Here is an 8705-nt window from a genome sequence, read left to right as displayed (position 1 = left end):
ACAGCTCAGTTTGTAACGTCTATAATTCTCTACTCCGATGTACTATCGATGAGAGGTTTATTGCATTAAAAACTAGACTCGACGAACTTAATTTTAGGCTTTTGTTTCACCTTAAAAATCCTAATATACTAGGAGATATGCCCCTCCAAATTTGACTAAAAATTTGCCCAGCATTTCTAAAATATTTCGTCGAACTTGTTTTCTTCAATTTGCTTGATCTCGAAATCTTCCGAAACTCTCCATACATGATATTCATCATTTATTATACATGACAATGGCCATGTTCTGGTGTTTCAAAATAGTCTTTCCCGATTACGACTTACGAGATCATAATCATCCTTTATTTAAACAATATACTTAATAATGCCTCGTTCCTCATATTCCAAAGTTGTTTTACCTAGTCGTAACCCGACATACTTACATTCAAATTTAACCAGTGCTTCTCCGAGGCACGTGGTGTAACATTCTCCCCCCCCCCCCCCCCCCCCCCCTTAAAAAACATTCGTCCTCGAATGTTGAGGTAGAGTTCGCTCCGAGGTAGATGTTAATGTTCTTACATGTATTTGTCGGTATTTACTTTACTTACTTGCAGTCTTACTTGCTCATTTAAAACTGAACTTATCCGAATTATGCAGTCTATTCTTCTTCATTTGTGGCCAAAATTTACGCCCATACTCAACGTCGTCCCTTTTCTTATTATATGTTTGTCGACTAACTGTTTATACTTTATCGTTCTCATTGCCTCATCATCCCTCGTTGTTTACATTCTTGTATGCCTTTTCATCCCGTACTTACCGCATACTTTTATTCAATTTTGATCCCATCTTCTTTATATTCAGAAATTCTTGTTCTCTTCGATCTCCACATATCTTTCTCACATTTCACAGATGCCCCAAGCCTTTATCTCGTTGGAGATGACTTATTCTTATTCTTACTTCCTTAAAGATAACCTCAAGACCAATCACATTTAGCATCCTTTGCTTTTTATAACCGTCGAATGAATCTTTGTGGTACTTTATCTTTCAACTAGTTTAACACCGAAATGTCTTGCTTAATTTCTCTTTCCTTCAATTGGACTTCTGGCACTTGGTTAACTAACGACAATTCTTGTACTTATATCAAAAACATCTCAAATCTCTTCTTTAATGATTCATTTCCTTCAATTTACTCTTAAAGTTTATGATCCTTAGTTCGGCTAATAACTTGGGGTGAATTCAAAAATTTGTCGAAGGTTAACCAAGATTCCTAGTCATGCAGGGAATTCAAATCTTCTCATTCTTTTCTTCGTCTGTAACCTTCATTCATCCCCTTTTTCCAAGAAGAGCCATCATGTTACTTGTTCCGCGAGGTCTCATTGTCTCCCTCTTGTTCCAATCGAACGTGATATCCTTTGATCATTACCTTTGGGGTTCTCTTTTTACTTTTAACCTTTGCCTGATTATCACTTAGTAAGTCTTTCCCATAGTTTGACGCAATTATCTGCCATTTCGGTTTATCAGTTAAGCGGATCTCTTAATTCCTTAAATGTCCATCTCCTTTAGTTATATTCTTGAATCCTTTTCCTGCGATCTTGTCTTCACGACTTCGCCTTCCGTTGAATTGGTTCCTCCTATTTCGCAACCCTCAATTTCGCTACTAGTGAGCCACTTTCTTATTTAGCTACGACACTTCTTGCTTGCTTCTCTAGTGCTACTTTAGATTACGCTCTTGGTATTAATCGATTTTATATACATATCGTTCCATCTCCTTTTTAATTCTTTTGTCAACTCCTTAATCCACCTATGGTAGCGCCCAGGTGGCTTGCAATAGCTTTTTCCTTGTCAACGTTTTATTATTCTCATTAATTACTTTACCTCGGATTACTCACCCAATGCGTCAAAAATACCGTAGCTAGGGGATTTATATTCAAATGAGACTCAAATCAACCCATACAACAATCCTCAGCACCATTTCTTATACTCTTGTATACAACATTTTTTTTTTCATCATTGTTATCCCCTATCACAAGATTATACTTACAACATACTAATCCACTATTCAAAATATTTTCAAATCCTTGTTTGAATCTTTCTTCCAATTTCTTCTCCTCTAATCTGAACATCATTACCAAATAACTCATAAGCCAGAGACTAAAATAAAATCTTACTTAGTTACAACTTTATTTCAATACAAGTGTGCTTCCCTCTTTAAGTACTTGACTCTTCTATACCAGCGGCTAATTGAGACTTAACTAGCTTCCATTCCTCTTCGAATATCTATTGTCGTCTCCACACTATTTTACTAGCCATTTTATCAGGACGATTATTTATATGGTCCTGTGACATACACTCTCACGATTTAATATGAATAGTGACTTATAATTTCCCAACGCAGGATATTTTTTTTTTTTTCAAATCTCAGATAGTACCGCTGTCGTGCTATCCATAAGCATACTGTCTTTCTTTCTTTTGACGATCATTGAGATTCCTATAAATATTCCTCTTTTAAAACTCTCATCTCTTCCAACGCCGCGATTTTTCTTTAGTAATCCCGTCTGTCCCTGATACTTATCCTTGATCACTTGTAGGCCTTCTCACTTCCTCCATTACCCTTTTTGGGGTACGTCTACTGCATAGTTACTTGTAACAAAATATTTCTCTGGTATGAGCGATACAAATCATAGCCCGGAACACAACGTATTGCATTGACAAAACTTATTTCCTTGATTTTTCTAAACCTTTATTATCTTGTCAAGCCTCCGTTCCCATGTCTGTCTCATAATATACATGCATTTAGTCTATTTCCACTTTTCTTTAGCGCATCCTTGTTTTACTAGTTCATTTCGAATTTCGACTCCTTCAAGCCGGTACATTTCTTTCTTCTGTACTTGGAATTATTCTAATTCGTCTAAGAAAGGTTCTCATATACTAGTAACATTCGAGTATTGATCGTCTTTGGTAGTCAATTGGCCGAGCCTAGCGATCCTTCAACTCCTCTAGTCCATATAGTGTCGGAGCTACTTTTATTGTGTGGTTTGACTTATTTCTCTTTTGCTAATTGAATTCTTGTATCAAGTCGAATGTCCACACATTTTGGACACAATTCAAATCACTTCCTTCCTTCATGTCTAATAGTCCCTTAGGTTAATGAATCCACAGTGACATTAGAATTCGTTAGGCTCCTTATAGAATGCCCGACTATACCATGCTCCTCCAGCCGTAAAAGGGTGCATTACATTTATTCATACGTGTGTACCATTATTGGTCTGGTCCGGAAAAGAAAAAAAATTGTGCAGGATTCTGCTTTTCTACCGCGATGCGGAAGGAAAGCGCAATGTCCTGAAGCCTTCTGTGCAGGACTCCGCTTTTCTTCCACGATGCGGATGAAAAGCGGGAATTTCTGAGGCCTTCCGCTTTCCTTCCGCGATGCGGACGGAAAGTGCAATGCCCTGACTCTCTCTGTGCAGAACTCTGTTTTTCCTTCCGTAGCAATGTTCTGAGGTTGATTTTGATTGAGAAATCAAGGATCTGATTCTTGGCCTTTCGAGTAACATAAGATCATAACCTCCAAATGAATTATGGAGCTCGTATCGAATTCAAGGGAGTAATCGATGATGATAAACCAAATAATGCTTTATGAATCCTTAAAATAACAAAGTTTTACGACTTGAAATACGAAGCATAGGAATAGAGTGGATTTATTGCGGATCTCTCATGTCCATGTTCTAATTGGGTTCATATCATATCAATAATAGTCGATACTTCCTCTCATATTCTCGCAATTCATCCTTCTAATGTTCCGCCGATTCTTGTTCTCATCATGAAATTTTTGTAAAATACGCCCTTTTCTTTCTTCCTTCATTCATTTCTTATTTCCCTTTACGATAGCATAGCTTGTTCGTAGGTGTGTTTCTTTCTCGTATATTCATCTTGTTTCCTTTATAATCATATCTCTATCCCAAGTCCACCGTCGTAGGCCATCACTGTCTACCCTTGGCCAACCTTATTAATTTATTAAACTCCCTCTCATAGTCGCCAATCACATAACTTCCTTTCCACATCAATATCTCTTTGTTATCACTTACTAACCAATCTAATCTATAAATCGTAATACTGCATTCGAGTTTCTAATGTCAACTTTCTTTATGTTTCCAATAGGTCCAAATCCTTCGAAATCTCGGATGCAACTCACCCCAGTGTCTTAACTACTAATCATCTTTCCCTCCAGGATTCCTTCCTTAAATTAAATTAAGATGATTCTAAAACTTCTCTTTTGAAAGCGTCCCATAATTGTTCCTTCAATAATGACTCACCACACAGCTAATGGTCACATTTTCCCTTTACTCTTTCTCTATAGACATGCAAACAATTCAATTTGCAAAAATTTCGGCAGAGTTTCCTTTATAATTCTTACTACCTCATTCCTGCACACAGCCCAGAAAACACATCCAATGCCCCATAGAGCAATCACAAATACCCATAATATCTTTCTCAAGTTTTTATATCAACGTCTATCCATATTAATAAAACAGGATACATACCTTTCAAATGAACAACTTCAATTCGAAGCAATTCTCTCGTAGCGGCATAATCAATCGCTTATCCATGATCAAATCATCCGGTTAGAATCTGGGATGTCATATCCTATGATTTAGCTCTATGGCACGATCTATGAGAAGAAAGAAAGGTCAATGGTTCCTAAATGCCCTGCAGCCTCTGGTTTATAAGTGTGGCGCGCTTCACACCCATAAACAAGACTCTACTGGACACGACTTTGCAGACAACCCCTAGGACGAACCGCTCTGATACCAATTTGTCACACCTCAATCCTGATAGGGCATGATGGGCACCCGACCCTTACTTAGAGCCGAGCGAACCCGCTGGTTCTCATTATATTCATAATCTCACTGGACTCTTGATTCACGAAATGAAATGCATAATCCAAGCTTTTAAAAAACAACATTCTTTTCGTCTTTCTCAAATCAAGTAAAATCTGTAATCATATGAAATTTGTAATGTAATGCATAATGATACATCAGCTTAAATAGCCGCTTACAAGAATGACATACTATATACGTGATTCTATCTGCAAAGTCTCTAACATACATCAATATACCGTGACATAGATATTCTGACTCGGCAACACTCCGGAAAGAAATGGAGCTCGCCAATCCAGCTGGAACATCTTCTAGCCATATCCTCTACTCATCTGTATACACCTGCGTGGCATGAAACGCAGCGCCCACAAGAAGGGACGTCAGCACGAATAATGTACTGAGTATGTAAGGCATGAACAACAACATAACATAGATATGAAAAGTATCAATGGAATAAGAGAGATAACCTGTACATCTGAATGCCTCGTATGGCGGATGTCATGCATGCTTATCCTTTTGAAGAAAACATTTTTATACATATACATAGTAACATGCCCGACCATTAAGGCTCGGTGTCATATATATAGTATCATGCCCGGCCAATAAGGCTCGGTGTTATCATCATTAGCCTGCGTCCAGGCCTCCCGCGTCCGGGGAAATATCATAACATGCCCACTACAGTGGTGTGCATATCTACGTGCCTGGCCGGCCGACTATAGCGCGGCGCGGTGTGAGAACATACATACATATATATATATATATATATATATATATAAAGCATGCATGAGAGCCAAATAAAAGCTATGTGTACATCGGAGTGACGTAAGGTCGGTAACCTCCGATTATATTATGGAATAATCATCGTCGCTTTGTCTCACCTTGAAGGAAAAATTATTATAAGGTGAGACCAACAACAATGAATAAAATTAAGAAAGGTCATAAGATAGCTTAATATTCTCATATCGTCATTGAAATCATAAACTTGGAACCTTTGAACATAAAATCGTTCTCATCATAGTCATCATAATAATGTAAAGCTCATGTACATGGAAATCTCTATGAATAAAATCATCTCATAAAAGCATTGATCTCATAACTTGAGACTTTTAGTCAAAAATCATCATCATCATAATCATCATAGAAAATATCCTCATCTTTGACATCATCATTATCCGTAAAAACATGCTCATCGCTGTTATGATAAGAGCTCACAAAATCATAAATCTCTAGTTTGGAAAATACGGCATTTTGGGAAAACAGCTATGAATTATTAGGAAAGGAATTATGCCTTGGAGTCGTAAACATTTAACTTTTGAAAACGAGGAAGATATGGAAACATTTATGAAGCCATAGCATCAGAATCATGCCTTTATAAAGAACGGGACTAGCCTTAACATACCTGGAAGATAATTTCTCGACTTCCAACTTACTTCCTGCCTTGCAATTCACTTAAGATCATTCATAGCCTCGTAATCTACATATACAACCATTCATACTATTATTAGAATCATCCTCATACGCTCGTCTCGAAACTTTAATTAAAATCCTTTTAGATTCTGTCAGAATTCGGGCAGCATCTCCCCTGTTTATATGCCTAGCCCGAAATCATAATATCAACAACCAATCAACAACAACAATACCAACATCATCAATACCATTATCCATACCAATATACTTCCTAAAACATTCCACATGATGTCTTCTAAATTTCTCAACTAATTAACTTGTGATACGACTATTTGAATACTTTATTTCCGTAAAGAAGTCGAAATTAATACCAACAACATCAATAACCACATCCACAACATCCTACAAGACAAATATATGTATTTTATCCAAAATTCTCTTCAAACCTCAATCCATGATTCAACAACATCAACACAACAAACTATAACCTTTATTCTTGCAAATATTCCTTAATCAATATTGATAAAGAAAGAAATTCAATGATTCATACCTTGTATTTACTAAAGTAACAAGATCTTCAACACCCACTTGTTCCCAAGCTACTCCAACACAAAACGGAAAGATAATCGCGACTACAAATCGTCCGAACTTCGATTGGTATTCCGTAGCTTGAAATTCACTCAAAGTTTCCTCAATTTTAAGTGGGATTTAACAGCCCTTTGATGGCTGAATTTTCTGGAAATTTTCAGAGCTTTTGGATGAAGAAAAAATGGGATTTTAACCCTTTTATAGTGGGCAAAGTCGGCATCACTGCCGCGGTACTGTAGCGGTACTGTAGCAGTCCTGTTTCTGCGTTGACAGCTCAGTTTGTAACGTCTATAATTCTCTACTCCGATGTCTTATCGACGAGCGGTTTTTTGCATTAAAAACTAGACTCGACGAACGTTATTTGAGGATTTTGTTTCACCTTAAAACTCCTAATATACTAGGAGATATGGCCCTCCAAAGTTGACTAAAAATTTGCCCAACATTTCTCATATTTTTCGTCGAACTTATTTTCTTCAATTGGCTTGATCTCGAAATCTTCCGAAACTCTCCATACATGATATTCATCATTTATTATACATGATAATGGCCATTTTCTGGTGTTTCAAAATAGTTTTTCCCGATTACGACTTACGAGATCATAATCATCCTTTATTTAAACAATATACTTAATAATGCCTTGTTTCTCATACTCCAAAGTTGTTTTACCTAGCCGTAACCCGACATACTTACATTCAAATTTAACCAGTGCTTCTCCGAGGCACGGGGTGTAACATTTTTACTAATTTCTCAATTCATTCATGGATGATGACTAATTTCTTTTAAGATTCCAACACTACATGGCTTGATGCCTTATGAGATTTACGATCCTATTCTATGTTTTCTCTTAATTCTATTCTTCATCGATAGTCTCACCTTAAAATAATTGTTCCTTCAAGGTGAGACAAAGCGACGATGAGTATTCCATAATATAATCGGAGGCTACCGACCTTACGTCACTCCGATACAGTTGTGGCTTTTGAATGGGCTCTTATGTATGCTTTATATATATGTATATATGTTCTCACACCGCGCCGCGCTATAGTCGGCCGGGCAGACACGTAGATGTGCACACCACTGCAGTGGGCATGTTATGATATTGCCCCGGACGCGGGAGGCCTGGACGCAGGCTAATGATGATAACACCGAGCCTTGATGGCCGGGCATGATATTATATATGAAAGCGCGCCTTAATGGCCGGGCATGTTACTATGTATATGTATAAAAATGTTTTTTAAAAGGCTAAGCATGCATGACATCTGCCCTACGAGGCATTCAGATGTACAGGTGATCTTTCTTATTCCTTGTTACTTTTCATATCCGTGTTATGTTGTTACTTATGCCTTACATACTCAGTACATTGTTCGTACTGACGCCCCAATCCTGGTAGGGCATGATGAGCACCCGACCCTTACTTAGAGTCGAGCGAACCCGATGCTTCTCGTTATACTTATAAACCTCACAGGACTCTTAAGTCATGAAATGAAATGCACAATGGGAGCTTTTCGAAAATATTCTTTTCATCTTTCTCGAACCAAATAAAATTTGTAATCATATGAATCTGTAAAGTAATGCATAATGATACATCGGCTTAAATAGCCGCTTACAAGACTGGCATACTATATACATGACTTTGTCTGCAAAGTCCCTAACATAAATCAATATACCATAACATAAATACTCTGACTCGGCAACACTCCGGAAAGAGATGAAGCTCGCTAATCCAGCTGGAACATCTTCTAGCAATATCCTCTACTCATCTGTATACACCTGCGTGGCATGAAACGCAGCGCCCACAAGAAGGGGCGTCAGTACGAACAATGTACTGAGTATGTAAGGCATGAGTAACAACATAACA

This window comes from Lycium barbarum, chromosome 9 (genome assembly GCF_019175385.1).
Source record: "Lycium barbarum isolate Lr01 chromosome 9, ASM1917538v2, whole genome shotgun sequence".
In the NCBI taxonomy this organism is placed as follows: Eukaryota; Viridiplantae; Streptophyta; class Magnoliopsida; order Solanales; family Solanaceae; genus Lycium; species Lycium barbarum.
The sequence above is the reverse complement of the archived record's forward strand: the minus strand, read 5'-3'. Positions refer to the sequence as shown.